Below are 16,951 nucleotides of genomic sequence, written 5' to 3' on the forward strand. Positions count from 1 at the left end.
GACTGGAGCGGGGCGACACTCAGTCCGAACCCCTCCTTTGTGCCCAAGAGCCTAAGGAGTGTGTTCAGGTCGAGGGCTATTCAGTTGGGGGGGATTTAGTCTTCCACCCCATGGTGGGGCCAGGGAAGCTAAATTACACCTCCTCTGCCCGGTGCGCGCGTTAGCATGTTATGTAGAGCGCACAGCTACCCTGAGACGCACTGAACAGCTGTTTGTGTGCTTCGGGGGCGGGGTGACTGAAAAAGCTCTGTCCAAGAAACGCCTGGCAGGCTGGCTTTGCGGAGGCATTGCACACGCCTACGAGCAGGCAGGGAGAGCCTGTCCCACGGGGGTCCGTGCGCACTCCACACGAGCTGGGGCTGCGTCGACAGCTTTATTCAACGGTGTGATTGTGGAGGACATATGCACGGTGGCGTCTTGGTCAACGCCAGGTCCCTTCATAAAGTGGGGGCAGGAGGGGGAGAGCCCTCCATACTATAGTCCGTACACACTCTGCACGGGGTCAGTGTCTGAGTGTGGGGACATAGGGGGCACTTGCGCTCTCCCCGTGCTCTTTAGGGAATCAGGAGAGAGGGTGCATAGTGAACCCATACAGCTGCAGACTTTCCCTGTCTGCCTAAAACGCGAACGCAGGGGAGCCCTCAGCACTGTGCGTCAGGGTGTGCTCTATCGGCCGCAGCCTGGACTTCTCCAACGTTACAACCGAGGGAGTGGTGAGTGAGGCGCAGCGGCTGCTAAAGCCGGTCAGGGGCAGTGAGGTGGAACGGTGTTCTGGACGACAGTGCGTGCATACATCGGGGCTCCGCCCACTGTACCCATAGAGTCCAGTAGAGGGCGGAGCCTGTGAGAGATATAACGCCGGGTTACGTATAGTAACCCTTGTTATATTAGCACAGGCGGAGCCCTCTACCCTGGGGCACTGTCTGCCCTATACCGCTCGCTGAAGAGTGGTGAAGGATGATGGTCAGGAGGCGGGGCCTCCTTTTATACGGAAGTGAGATGCGCACGCATTCAGGTAGGCCCGCCCCGGGGCCGGCTACTTCTATAGAAATCTCAGTAGGTGAATGCTTGCATGATAAGGTAGTACCCATAGAATCCAGTAGAGGGCTCCGCCTGTGCTAATATAACAAGGGTTACAATACGTAACCCGGCGTTATATAACTCCTTTCTCCTGCTCTGTCATCTTCATCGTTTCGCCGTAAAAACTGTTGAATGTCTCGTAGCAGAACATTCTCTGTGCCCATGTCAGTGCGTAAAAGCCTTGGGTAACCTCCGACATCCTCTATTGCTTCGACAAAGTAGCTTCCAATTACTTTTGGGTCGCTGTTGTTGAAAGCTGCTTTTAACCAGGTAATCTGACGAAAATATCCGTCTATGCATCCATTAATGCATATTCCATAGGGCTTGAGTTTGTCGTAGCCATCTACGTGCCATATGAAATTAGGACCTTGTGAAAACTACTTTCTCCGGCTGAGACGTCTTTTCAGGCGAGCTTGAGAGTTGACTGGGTCGAGCAGAGAAAGAAGGATCCTCACGTCGTCTTTCCGGATGCGGATACCGCGCTCCAAAAGCTTTACATACATCCAGCGATATCCATGAAGTTATCCAGGGCCTCCCAATTGACCAACTATAGCCTATAGTCGATAGCAACTTCTAAATCAGCATATTTCCGTGGCCACGCTTTATTAACTCGTGCGCACAAGTTAATAAAGCGTGGCCTCGTTGTATTCAAAACGTGGCCATGCTTTATTAACTCGTGTGCACGCTTTATTAACTCGTGCGAACGAGAAAGTAAAACCTGGCCACGTTTTATTTATTTTTCTCTCTATGAACCCTCCGGGGCTCCGTACATAACAAACGTATTTTATTTTTGTTGTTCATTCATATCTTATATTACTATTTTATTTATGCATATTTTTTTATCTCTCCAGTTTAAAACGATATGTCTGGTTTACTGTCCTATAGTATACATTGGAATTATTTCAAACCTGTTTTATCACAATAATTATGAAGGAGTGCTTTGGAAATATGTGTTTACATAAATTGTGATCAAAACGTTTGAGACTCACTGAGATAACTAAAGTGAACTATCTAAACACTCAGAGTTCTTTACCTCACTGACCTGTAGTTATCAGCCTCTCAGTCTGACTGGAGAGGACTCTCCCTCCACATCATTGTAGAAACATCTTCTTCTTCCGTTAGAGTAGCTAGCACCAGATGCTAATAACAACAGCGCTGTTACCGGTGCACCCTCCCTTTCTCCCTCGCTCGCTCCCATGGCTCCCTCTGCACTTTGGCTGTGAGCTGCGGGTGCCAGATAAGCCAACATCCCCCATTACGTCGTACAGGGCAAATGAAAAGTGTAACCGGGATGAAAAGGGTGTTACATTTACTTAATTATGAATGTTGTTACACATCAAGGCCGAAAATTAGGATGAGCACCAACGGTCAAACATTTTTTTTTCCCTCCCAGAGCTGTCAGCGCAGCGCCTCCACAGATCTGGCGCCCTAGGGCTAGGCGAACATCTACGGCAGGGCGCCGGCCCGGACCTGGGGCCTCATGTATAACGCCGTGCGTAGGATTCACGTGGGAAGGTTGCTTACGTAGTAGAAATCCGAAAAATAGGTACATACATTTTCAGACATTTTCCGATTCACCGAACATTGCGTACCGGCGAGGAAAGTGCGTACTGCACTTCCTACGCCGGTTTCCCTTGATAAATCACACCCGACTCGAAATGCGGTGCAGCTTTTGCGGGTTTCACTGTAGTGGCAATTTCTTATGTTACCTTATATGGTAAAACCAAATGCTTCTGAAAGCATTGTCTAACACTACTGTACCATTTCTTCATATTTGATGTTTCATCTGTTGTCTCTAATGAGGGTTATTATTCTCAAGCGCTTCAAGGCCACAGAGCTGATTTGGCAGACTATGTTGAAACTACTCCTCTTCACACAAAGTTTGAACTTCCATATTCTGATAACCATTATACTTTCTTCAGCTCAAGGACACAGGTGTCTAATAACAATATGAGACATCCGTGTGAAAGGAGATTTCTGAGGCGTTCCGCCTAGCTACACAAAAACTCTGTCTGCCCGCCCTATCTTGTATATAAGCTTTGCTATTCTGTGACTATTGCGCACACTCCTGCAGACTATCCTATACTCTGTGAGACCTGTGCCTTCGAGGCGCCTCGAATAAATATCCAGAAAGACAACTCTGTTTGTTTCACCAGTTTATTGATTGATCATTCTAATTGTATATCTCCACAGTATTGACTAGGTCTAAGATTTCCATAACAGTTTGGCGTTGTTGGCAGGATCTCTGCAAGTTCGATTGGGGACACCTACGGACGCTGGTGGTCGCTCCGGGATCCTCAGATTTTCCTCTACCTCGACAGAAAACGTACGTGATGAGAGGACCAGCGTCGGGGTGAAACCGATTGACTTCACGAGATCCAACGAACTCAAAAGGCCTTCAATGCTCGGTGAGATTTACAATTTCTAATTGTTTAAAAGTAAAACGTAATTAACCTCCATGACATTTATTCGGTGGGCTGTGTTAGAAATAAAAATCAATGTTTTAATGGGGAAATGTAGTTTAAACATGCCGTCAGTTTTAATGCAGTTTTACAATGAAAAAAACGAAATTCTTGTGCACAACCAGCTGTTAAGCTTTATTCTGAAACTCTTTCATCTCCGGTTGGCAGTTAGCATGTGGTAAATTTACAATTTCCAAAAGAGGTGAATTTAGTAGCGAAATGATATGGAGTGGTGCAAACCGAAGCCTACTGATTTAACACTACAACTATAGATGTCGAGATACTACCATGCTGAATATTAAATGAAGGTACAGTTTATTTGAATACATTATTGTTTACAGACGAGAGTAGCATGTAACAACATCCGGAATGACCGGAAACCAAACGAGCCGAGAAGTATTTTTTAGAGTATTGATTACAGCATTTAGAATGTGTTACATGAAAAGTGATGAAAGAGAATATGAGGAGAAAAGGCGTGTTAAGCATATATTGAATGTGAAAAGAACCAATCCTCTGTTTAAATGCAACAACGGACATTGGAGACGAGGCGAGCCGGCTGGCGGGGAGGAGCCAGCAGAGGATAACAGCACCGGACGAGGGATCGGGGCTCTTCTCTTCCCTAAAGAGGAGCGGATCACAGCTGTTTGTCTGACTGAACAATATCATGCTTGTGACCAACCCGCGCCTTTTTTAAATTAAAGTACTCAATTGAACTTTCACAGAGACTCCATTTAGTCTCATTTTAAAGCTTCTCTCCTGAACGGGAGAATAACGAACACAGTTTACAGCTGCTCAAAAGTAGGATATTTGGTATATCCGTCGTAAAAGGTTTTACGATCAGTTTTTGTGTGATTTGTACTGAGGAACAAATATCACATCACCGACGGGTGAAAAATAGTGTTTTGGTAACACGGGGTGTTTTGGTAACACTTAAAGACTTTCTCCATGGGGACAAAGCAGAGTAGGGGGGCAGGCCAACCTCCTGAGGGCCCGATTGTAGATGTCATGCGAGCAAAATATGGTGAAAACAGTCTGTCTAAATTAAATATCTGGACGGAAATGTTCGGATTTCCAAAGGGAGGCTCTTTGAGTAAATTAAAAATCAAAGACCTAAAGGATAAATTACAAGTGTGAAGATGGAATGAAAAAGAAGAGTAAAATTAAAGTAAAAGACTTAGAAAAGCTGGACACTCACAAAAAGTGTTTAAAATACTGGAAGGATGAAGCAGAATGCCGTGAAAGGAGGCAGTTGGCCTCGGCAATAAAGAAAATATTAAGGTTGAAGATGAATGTGAAGAAAAGAAGGAAAATAAGTTATTTCCAAAACAATGCAAACCCCAGACATCCAGGGCCGCCTTAATGCACGGGCTGACCTGGGCTGAAGCCCAGGGGCCTACGGAGATCGGGGGCCTATCATGAGCCAATTAAAAAAAAAAAAAAAAAAATTCAATTTTTTTTTTTATTTATTTCGGTTGTTTTCAAAAAAAAAAGTTAAATAAACAAAGTCTTGGCTTTCAGAATATGAAACTTTCATTTCCAAAATCACACGATAAATACATTTTTGAAGCTTGTAAAGGGAAGACGACAGCTCTCCCTCGCCACTCTGCTGTTCCACAGCGCCGCCCCCCCTCCCTCCACTGAAATTATGAATGTAAGGTGTATAGTAATCATAGATAACACAGCAAGGTCCGTTACAGTTTGTCTTCATCTGATTTAAAAAAAACAAAGTCTTGGCTTTCAGAATATTAAACTTGTTTCGGCAAACTCAGATAATAAATACAACTTTGAAGTTTGTAACGGCATAATTACAAGCGGAGAACGGAGTAACTTAACGTCACAGCAGGCATAACAACAGCCGGTGTTTCTCGTGAGGGTTTTCCCCGGGAAACTAACACAATACACACAAACGCAAATATACACAAACACACACACGTCAGAATGAGAATATGTTTCACATGTGACTTATTCAAATTGCGAGTGATTGAGTGAAGAAAAAGTTTGAGAGTGGTGCTCGGAAAAGGAAATTGTTGAGGGAAAAGGAGTTTCGAGACAAGCAGCTGTTACAAAAAATGCCGAAGCTTACAGGCTATTTTAAATCTGTAGGCCATGATGAGGAGGAAGGACAGATGAGTTCTGTACCGAGCGGTAGCGGTGCCGGCCGCGGGGCCTCGGAGACAAGTAGGCCGTCTGGTTCTGATAACGATGGAGTAGCGGGAGAGGAAAAACAGACAGGAGGGACATTATCTGTTGGAGGAGATGGAGAGGACGACGAGGACTTGCTATGTGGAGGGGAGCCAACGGCAACCGGACAAATACATGAGGGAGGCCCGATACGTCACTCATCTGGAGGAGAGGACCAGGCGCGTGTAGAGCAGAGTGGAGAAGTGCGATCACAGAGCCTGCCGAGGCTATAAATGACTTTGATTTGTTGTTTAAATAGGGGGCCTACAAAAACTATCAGCCCCAGGGCCTGATGGCAGGTTAAGGCGGGCTTGCAGACATCTCTGTATCCTTCCATTGCAGGCCTGAATGACCTTCTCCTCGACTCTGGGTATCCTTTCCCTCCCCTGGCGTACAACCCTGGCAATCCGGCTGGCCCACCTCAACCACCTCCCCCACCACTACAAGCCCCAGCCATGCAGTCAGCAGACTCCACGTCAACTCCAAGCTCGTCCACCCCCATCAGGCCCAAGTGTTCCGGGACAACAGCGGAATAAACGAACCCGATGTCCTAGGGGACCAAGCAGGCGTTTGGGAGACACACCTCAGTAATGCCTTCCTCAACGTACTCACAGCCACAGCGCAAGCCGCGCAGAATGCTGGCTGCTCGCAAAACCAAGGGAGAGGCAGAGGACGAGAAGCAAGACCTTCAAACGACGAAAGATGTTTTAAGTGTGGCAGTGTTGAACATTGGATCCGGGACTGCCCACAGAACACTGGCAGCGGAGGCAGAGGGGGACAGCAAGGACGGGGCCATTCACAATCAGACTGACCTACACCAGATGGGGAGGAAGGGGCCCAATCGAGTGAGAAGGAAATTCAGCCTGCAGCATCTGAACAGGGAAGTGACACACACACACACACACACACACACACACACACACACACACACACACACACACACACACACACACACACACACACACACACACACACACACACACACACACACACACACACACACACACACACACACACACACACACACACACACACACACACATCATGCAGGCTATTGAGAAATTGGAAACATTTAGAAGACATGTCTGTGGTTAAAGAGGGTACATATTTGAAATATGACACTGAAACAGCATTTAAGAAAATGTCCCACACTAACTTTAGCTATCATGGGTGTTGATGTTACATTTTTGGTTGATTCTGGGGCTACTCATTCTGTGGTAAAACTGGCAGATTTGCCTGATTGCAAATTCAGTGGTAGATTTATTCACTCAATAGGAGCTGCTGGGGTAACTGTAAAGGAGAAGTGTTCTGTACATCTTCAGTGTAGAGATAACGGTGATGCCAGTCATCCATTTCCCACATCAGTCAAACACAGTTTTCTATCATCTGTCTGCCCAATACATTTACTGGGCAGAGATCTGATTCTCCGGTTCGGCTTGGACCTCATTTCCACAAATGAGGGTCTTAAAGTCCGACGGCCATCTCCTATGATGGTTCAAAAACTCATTTGATGATGGAGATCTGTTGAATGTGTATCAATGGCTGCTGACATATCCTGATTCTAAGGAATTGCTGCATTTGACTCATCAGCGTGTCTTTCCACCTGCTGTGTTCATGGAGGCTCCTCATTTGCATTGTACTGCTAACGTTGTTGATGACGCATGTCAATACTATGATGAGAGTTTTCTGTTAGAATGTGTAAATGATGAACTCATGCTTAAAACTATGTATTGGAGTTCGCTGCGCAGCGCTATTTCTGTTACACTCACACCCACACAACACAAGCTGTATCAAATCCCAGGGGCGGTCCCACACCTTTCACTAGCAAGGGGCCCCACTGATAGATGGAGGGATTTGGGTCGACTCGTTAAAGATTGGGAGTCAGCCACTGATTGGGCACCTACACACACAGAATATGTCATATACTCTATGTCACATGACGTGTATAAAATGAAAATTTGCACGAACGTAGCCGTTCTGCGCACATTGCTGTTGGTTGAGGATGATGACGTGTGTGATGCCACTTTTCCCGCCTTTACGGGTAATTCTCATATTTCTGAGCTTCCTGCCGCGCTTTCAGATGTGCCTCCCACACTCTGGGCAGCTCACAAATATGAAGTAGGTTTTATCCGCTCTGCTGAGCCTGTAGTTATCACTCCTAAATCCACGTTCCGCCCAAATCAACCCCAGTACCCATTGAGAGGTGAAGCTGTTGATGGCATTCTTCCACTTTTTACCTCTCTGCTTAAACAAGGGGGTCATTGTTCCGTGTAAAGACTCCCCGGTACGCACTCCAGTTTTCCTGTTAAAAAGGTCCGGGACAAACCTCCTGACGAATGGAAATGTTTCCAGGATTTACGAGCTATGAATGCAGTTGTACATGCACGCACGCCGCTCGTTCCAAATCCTTATCTGATTCTTTCTCAAGTTCCAGCCTCTGCAGCATTTTTCACTGTCTTAGATCTCTCAAATGCATTTTTCAGTGTCCCTGTACACAAAGACAGTCAATTTTGGTTCGCATTTGAATATGATGGTAAACCTTACACATTCACACGTTTGTGTCAAGGCTACTGCGAATCTCCCACTGTGTACAACCAAGCATTGTGTACAAGTTTGGCGTCTCTCCAAGTTTCTAAAGGCACCGCTCTCATACAATATGTTGATGACCTCATGATTTGCGCACCCATAGCAGAACAGTGTGAAGCTGATACCATCTCCTTGTTACAACACCTCGCAGCTGAGGGCCAGTTTGTCTAAACTTCAATATGTGCAAAAGACAGTTACATTTCCGGATCACATCATTTCAGGAGAGGGAAAAACGCTTTCAGATAAGCGTATTGCATCATTGGCTGCTCTGCCAAAACCTGTCACTAAGCGACAGATGATGTCATTTTTGGGTATGTGTTCATACTGCAGGTCATTCATTCCTAACTATTCTCCGCTCGAACAACCATTCTGCACAATATCGCATGTCACCGGTTTGAAACCTGCAGATCGCCTTATATGGACGCCGGAAGCCGACGAAGCCTTCATTAACATGAAGCTGGCTCTCCAATCCCCTCCGACACTAGGTCTACCTGATCCTACCAAGCCTTTTACACAGGCAGTGGATGAACGCGATGGGTGTATAACCTCAGTTGTCCTTCAAGATCATGGGGGAAAACAGAGGCCTGTTGCCTATTTCTCCTCCAAGCTAGAGCCTGTAGCTGCTGGCCTGCCAAAATGTCTCCGTGCAGTTGCTGCAGCTGAAAAAGCTCTCAGCTCCTCACGTGACATTGTAGGTTATGCACCTTTAACACTGTTGGTTCCACATCCTGTTTCTCTCATCCTCTGTGAACAGAGAACATCACACCTCTCTGCTGCACGTTATCTTAGGTATCACACATGCCTGCTAGACATGCCTAATGTTGAAGTCAAACGCTGTACCACTCTGAACCCAGCATCTCTTATGCCTCTCCCAGAAGACGGTGACAAACACGACTGTGTTTCCGAGCTTCTTATTGTATGTACTCCCAGACCTGACTTAAAAGATGTACCCCTGACCAACCCTGACCTCATTTTGTATGTTGATGGGTCCGCCTCTCGCGGCCCTGTGGGCACTAATCGGGTGGGTTTCTCTGTTGTTTCAGATTCTGCTGTTCTCTGTTCCGGACCACTCCCATGCCACCTCTCAGCACAAGCAGCAGAGCTCGTAGCACTCACTGAGGCCTGCACTTTTGCAAAAGGCAAATCTGTAACTATCTACACTGATTCACATTATGCTTTCAGGGTAGTACATGATTTTGACGCTATTTGGAAGTGTAGACAATTTTTTTAATCTGACGGAAAGCCAGTACTTAACCATGTCCTAGTTGCAGGCTTATTGGACGCCATTCTGCTCCCGTCTGAATTTGCAGTATGTAAATGCTCTGCACAAACCAGCAACACTGACCCCGTCTCATTAGGAAATGTGCTTAATTGACACATGGGTTAGACCATGTGTCAAAAGGGGGGATGTTAGAGGCCATTAATAGAACTTAGTCCATTGAGGGTAAGAAACACTGTCTTGTAATCGTTTGACATGTGGTCCAAATGGGTTGAAGCATTTCCGGTAAACGCACAAACAGCAAATGCTGTTGCTAAAGCTTTACTAAGGGAAATTATTCCTAGATGGGGGATACCAAGCAAGATCTCTAGCAACAATGGTTCACATTTTGCTAATGAGGCCATTGCACAGATAGGAGAATACCTTGGCATGGACATCAGGAAGCATTGTGCTTACCATCCAGAGTGGTGGCGCGGTGGAAAGAGAGAATGCTACAATCAAAAACAAGCTAGCAAAATGCTGCGCAGACACAGGTTTATCCTGGACACAAGCCCTGCCCATTGTGCTGATTGTACATGAGGATGCGGAAACGAACACGGAGTTAAGTCAGCCCTTTTGTGATCCTTTTTGCAGCTCCTCCACAGATTGGGATCAAGGTGCCAGGATGTCCTCTCCCCTCCACAACTCTGTGTGAAGATGCTATGTTGTCATATTGTGTTAACCTGTCATCCAATTTAGCAGATATCAGACGCCAGGTAGCGGCAGCTCTACCTACTCCTGCTACTGGTCCACTCCACTGTATCCAACTAGGCGACTTCGTGCTGGTCAAGGACTTCCGGAGAAAGAGCTGGAGATCCAGCCGTTGGCAAGGTCCCTACCAGGTGCTTCTCGTCACCCAGACAGCGGTCAAGGTCGCGGAGAGAGCCACGTGGGTCCACGCCAGCCACTGCAAAGCTGTCATCTCCGCCCCAGTCTAGCCGGTCCAGTAGAAACAGACGACGACAAGTGACGTGCCAAGTCACCACCAGCACCACACATGCAGTACATACACCCTAGTACCACACACAAGACTCATGGGCCACGGCCAGCTGTGCTTTTTCATATGCCTCTGGTTCCTTGCCTGTGCCATCATGGTGTGGGGTTTAATTGATATGGTCATTAAGGCACGGGCTCAGTCAAACTAGACACATCCACTAAGGAGACGACGACACCAAGAACATAAACTTTGTGCCTGATCACTGGCGAGTGATTGAAGATGGAGCCCCTCGGACAAGAATTAACGCCCACCTGGACTAGAAACATGCTAATGCAACATCAATTTGCTCTAGACATCCTGTTTGCCTCAAGGTGGGGCCTATGTCACGTTATCGGAGACTCTTGTTGCACATACATTCCAGACATATCAGAGAACATGACTCGCACCATAACACCTTAACACACTTCTGGCAGACATGAAGGCTGACGACGTGGACTACGACCCTGTAGGCTGGGACTGGTGGTCCTGGCTCACATCGGGAGAGTGGGAAGGCTGACTGGCCAGAATAGTCACGCCACTCCTCACCATCATAGCCTTGCTCTTCTGCTGTACATGATGTGTAGTTCCCCTCATGAAGAAATGTTTTTCTAGTATGATCTCCTCTGCATTTGTACAATACACCGTTCTCCCTCAAACCACTGACAAAGTTACGGCCAACCCAGATTCAGCCCCCACTGATTCCGCCACTGAAGAGTCGGACACCGAACTGTAAAATTGTGTGTAAAGACTGCCATTCCCTCGTTTCAGTATTCTTTTGTTTTCCACATACGGAGTCTGTCCTCCACAAAAACAGCCACTTTCCATAATATGTTTATGATGTGTTTACTAAAACCAGCAATGGAGTGTATTCATTGATGTGTTATATCAGTCTATCCTGTCATTTGTTTTATTTTCATGATTGATCAAGTATGATCAAAAGGTGGGAATGTAGTGGCAATTTCTTATGTTACCTTATATGGTAAAACCAAATGCTTCTGAAAGCATTGTCTAACACTACTGTACCATTTCTTTATATTTGCTGTTTCATCTGTTGTCTCTAATGAGGGTTATTATTCTCAAGCGCTTCAAGGCCACAGAGCAGACTATGTTGAAACTACTCCTCTTCACACAAAGTTTGAACTTCCATATTCTGATAACCATTATACTTTCTACAGCTCAAGGACACAGGTGTCTAATAACAATATGAGACATCTGTGTGAAAGCAGATTTCTGAGGCGTTCCGCCTAGCTACATAAAAACTCTGTCTGCCCGCCCTATCTTGTATATAAGCTTTGCTATTCTGTGACTATTGCGCACACTCCTGCAGACTATCCTATACTCTGTGAGGCCTTCGAGGCGCCTCGAATAAATATCCAGAAAGACAACTCTGTTTGTTTCACCAGTTTATTGATTGATCATTCTAATTGTATATCTCCACAGTATTGACTAGGTCTAAGATTTCCATAACATCACGTAACACCCATATTTGCCTATAAATAGTCAAAGAAACGCCCGTTCATTCATTCATTCATTTTGACTGACTTTATGAAGAAGATCGCAGGAAATTACGACAGAACAGCTAAAAAAAACATCTCACACCGTGTCAGATTTTGGTTATTTTGGGGAGGTCGAGATAAATCATATTGTTTGGTGGATGCAGTTTGAACCAGAGTAGCAGCATGGAGGTCGGATCGTCACCAAAATAATTAAATAAGTGGTCCGAAAAAGGTTAATGACAAAATAAATACACATAGCCTAACCTTCCTCAGGTAGTGTGTTTGTACCGGGGACAGGAGACACCCCTTGATGAGATCTCTGTAAGAAATGATCGGGGAATCCCTCCGGAGTGGAGTCATGACGACTGGATCTGAATTATGTTTTTGTATTTGGTGGTTTGTGTTCCAGCTGTCGCTGTGCGCAACATCTCCACTGCAGCAACTCTATATCCTAAAGGAAATACAACTAATGTGTTGTGTTATATTAGCTGTACAATTTCCCACATATGGTGTTCTTAGTTTCCATACCTCCTGTGTTTTACGAGCGACTTATCAAGTCTTGGCAAACGGCATAAAACACGATTAAACGTGATAGTAAAGCTCGTATCTACAACCTATAGAAATGCAAAACGGCGTCAGTTTAGACGTAATTCTGTCCTCCTACCGCATCATTTATGAGAAAACATTTCATAACATTAACACAACATATTCGAGATGGTTTTAAATAACATATCCGTATTTATTTATTTCTCCAAGTTATGTTTTTGTGTGCACTGAGGAGTCTCAACAGGCGTTTGTTTAATCATTTTAAGATTGGCTTTAATCAATTTGTGAAAATGAATTCTTCATATATGATAAATGAGAGGTAACATTTTATTTATGGTATTATTTCCACATATTTCTCTCCATTCTTCCTTCTGCCAACGGTGTCGCTCGTCTCTCCCGTTTTTGTGCTTAGTGCGTACGCATGGGTTAGAGTTTGCGTGGAGGACCCAAGTGACAAACTGTCATGTCCAAGAAACTTATAGTGAAAGTTTATTCTTTATGTTAGAGTTGTCATGTCCCTTTGTCTTGTGCTTTATGTCTATGCCCTTAATTATTTCTTCCTCTCATTTCAGGCGTCCACGCTCCCCACCCCTTTCTGTCTCCTGCGTCCTTGATTATTTTCCCCGCCCTGATTGTTTCCAACTGTGTCCCCTTTACCTGTGTATATATTGTGTTAGCTCCCTCCTGTTAATTGTCAGTTCGCTGTCTCTCGAAGACCTATGTATCGGCTTACCTCACGGACCTTTCACGGACCTTTCACGGACCTATGCTATAGATCACGATTCTAGTTTTCCTCCAAAGAGTGTTTTATTTTCCTTATTTTATTACTGTGCAAAATTCCAGTAAAGTCTTTATTTTGAAACGCTATCTGAGTCTGAGTTTTGAGTCTTGCAATTTAGTTCATGCCTCAGTGTTCACCCCTTGACACAAACTCTGGGGAACAGCCGGGATGCCAATACGGAAGTGCAACACACTGCAGTTCATACATGGGCCGCTAGGGACTGACTGCAGAAAGGAGTAATTTCCATAGACCCCCATGTTAAAATGCCCAACTTTACAGCAGAAAAAAACATGTTTCTACCCATGGATGCAATAAATATTATTTTCGATATAGTTAGATTCCACCTTCATGATTATGAATCTGTGAGTGAATTGTTTTCTAACACGACCCTTTTATTTATATTAGGTCTTAAAGTTTTTGCATAAATTAGGGCGCGGTCACTTTGATGGACATGTACATGCCTCACTGTCAGCTAACAGCAACTTGTCCACTCTGCTAGGCTACAACCATAGAGGCTACAATGTTAGTTAGTCATAGTACTGTACTTGACCCTTTAGCTTTAGCCGTGTTCGTGGTGATTGTGCCTTTTAGGGAATATTGTTACAAATACCAGACAATTAAAATGTTGTGCTGTGCGCTTGAATGTACTAACAACAATTCCAAGAAGTCTAAAATGATAATATTATACATGTTAATCACGTTCGCAGGTGTTTGTGTGCTTGGTAGCTTAGCTTGTTACTTATTAGCCAGCTAAGGACGTAACCCTTTATACATACATATACATTGTAGTTTATGATTCAGCCTTGGGTAAGACTTTTATAGTCTATGGCTATGACGCCCATAATGCTAAACGGGAGCAAATGTTAATAGGGGACCCAATTATCCCAGTGGTGGCCGCCGGAGCTAACGGAGCCGCAGGGGGCTAGCTCCAGCCGGCGTCCCGGAGCTAGCCCACTGCGGCTCCGTTAGGTCCGGGCGATGGAGTCCGTCGTTATAACTGGAGATCAAGGAATGCAGCGAAACGCAGACTTGGTTCGCCTGCTGTATTAGCTAAATAAATTATGTTGAACAAGGCTTATTAAGCTGAACACCACCACAATTGTTCTGCTATGTATCGGTACTTCTTTTCTTAACGTGTGAATGACAAGCATTAAGAATAACAAAATATAGCTAATTCTCTTGCAGATTGTCTCATTTGATTATGAATGTAACGTTTATATAGGGGAACTACACTGTTAGCAGTGACTTGGTATGCATGTATTTCATGTTAGGTTAGCTTCTTAGCCTGAGCTAGCTAGCTCTGTTTACTTCCAGTTTGGAGGCAGCAGGTCCCGCCTCGGCTCCGCCTCTTTGCCCTTATTTGGAGCAGGCGGGATTAGACTCTGACGTCGCTGTCAAGCGTTAGTGGCCGACTCCGCCTAAGGGCTTCTCTGCAACTCTGCAGAATCCTATGGGTGACGTCACGGACACTACGTCCATTTATATATACAGTCTATGGGAGGACCACACGTTTTCCCGTGAAGTTAGTATTTTATAAATCGCAAAAACATTCCGTAGAAACTGGCGTACGCCATTTTTTGAGCGTATATCCCTTTATAAATGAGGCCCCTGGTCTCAGGTTACGCTGTAGGAAGTGTAGGTAGAACGCTACATGCCCCACCACAGTCATACAGTAGGCTACGGAGAGCGGCGAGAAACATTTCCTCAGGCATCGAAAAGCGGAACAGAAATTCACATGTCTAATACCTCATTCACACCAACGGCGTTTCAGGGCCGGTCGGAGCTGGAGCATGAAAAGCACCGGGTTTTCCTGTTCACAGCGAAGCGGAGTAGCCTCTTAGCTCCGGAATCCGGTTCGTTTCAAGCACCAAAAAATTGTCCGGCCAGAGCAAAAGCACCGCATATACGTCACGCTTACGTTGAGGCGGGGGCAGGGGCAGGGGCGGGATCAACTCCTGATCAACTCCTTGTTGTTGTTCAGGAGTTGATCCCGCCCCTGCCCCTGCCCCCGCCTCAACGTAAGCGTGACGTATGCGGTGCTTTTGCTCTGGCCGGACAATTTTTTGGTGCTTGAAACGAACCGGATTCCTACTTTATCCAGTTTGTACACAACGATGGAGAAACTTAACAAGCAGCAGTGGTCCACTGAAGAGACCAGCTACCTACTGGGAATCTGGTCTTCCGAAGAGGTACAGAGGAAGCTGGAGCACAATCGGCCATTGTTGTTGTTGTCGGTGTCAGCTGTGAGGGGTTTCCGCGCGGTTTGGCTTTATGAAGCAGGCATACAAACGGTTACGTCATGACGCAAACGATGACGCAATGACGCAGCACCAGTCGGACTCTGGGCAGTGTGAAAAGAGCCGGAGCTAAACCGAAGAACCGGTTCTGAACCTGAAAAGCTCTAGCACGGAACTTGAACCGGAGTTGCGTTGGTGTGAATGAGGTATAAACGATGCCGTTGGAATCGAAATGTTGCAACCGATTCCGAACCGGAACCTACTCAGGGTGCACCTGAGATTAGAGAGGGTGCAGTGGTAAAGTGCTATTTTTATAAGTGGGGAGTGGACCTAACACCCTCTAGGGGGGTCCTCACTTCCTCTCGGGGGTCCGGGGGCGTGCTCCCCCGGGACGAGTTTTTTTTTTATATTGAAGTTAAAAGCATCAATCTGGTGCACTTTGAGAGCAAAATGAAGAGATCTATGGATACATCTCAACACCCATATGAAACAGAAGTGTAAACAGATTTACTTTTTCCTTATGGATATTTTACAAATCACTCCCCTTTTAAACTGTATTCTTGTTTTACTGTCATATAGTATTTCATTTTTAGTGAGTGAGTTACTCAGATGAGTACCAGGAGACAGCGGTTGGTACTCTGGTACAGTTGTGGTGAAGGCATCTGACGTACTTGAACCGAAATATCAACATGTATAGCAGAAGATGGCATCGTTTTTACATGAATATTCCAGCCAATCTCTGTTTTGAAACCATGAGCTGCAAAATGAGCGCCTTACCCCACTGTACAGTCGAGTTGGGTACTTTTTTAAATATACCTGGGCAGGTTCTGTTTTGCCGAGGTCCTCTGGCACTTGCGGGCCGCTGAGGGGTGGCGGTGTTTGGGGCAACGAAGACGGCTGCGGCTGCTCCGCCTCCGTGGGCGAGGCTGGCAAAGCTGGCGAGTCGGGCGGGAGGACGTTGGTGTCCACAACAGTGGCCGCGGGTAACGTAATGTCCCCATGATCTGAACTGTTATTACCTGCAGTAGATGCAGTGTTACTGCTGGCGATAAGAGCTGGTTGTTATAACCATTTGCTGATGTCCACCATTGACTATATTATTATTATTATTATTACTACAATTATTGTTATTACATATGTAATATTTTTCACTTTAGATTTTTTTTTTTTTTACTTTTCATTTTTCAAATGATGGTGCATAACGACTCAACTGAGTGTGCAATGCACCCTTATGCACCCCCATAGAACCGGGCCTGCTTACGGGTCATTTGAGTGTGTTAGATAGTGTTTTAAATAGCGCCTACTTAAAGAGCTGTACAACCATCCACCCGTCATTACACTGGGCGGA

At 45.6% G+C, this 16,951-nt stretch overlaps 1 long non-coding RNA gene across 1 annotated transcript; it reads left to right on the forward strand.

Annotated features, from left to right (window-relative positions):
* The first annotated feature begins 2,777 nt into the window (after positions 1–2,777).
* Positions 2,778–13,450, forward strand: LOC307021728. Its single transcript, XR_013803232.1, has 2 exons — positions 2,778–3,488; positions 6,066–13,450. It is a non-coding gene; the product is annotated as an uncharacterized lncRNA (long non-coding RNA).
* Positions 13,451–16,951: the final 3,501 nt, after the last annotated feature.

This window comes from Notothenia rossii (assembly GCF_949606895.1).
Source record: "Notothenia rossii genome assembly, chromosome: 10".
Classification (NCBI taxonomy): domain Eukaryota; kingdom Metazoa; phylum Chordata; class Actinopteri; order Perciformes; family Nototheniidae; genus Notothenia; species Notothenia rossii.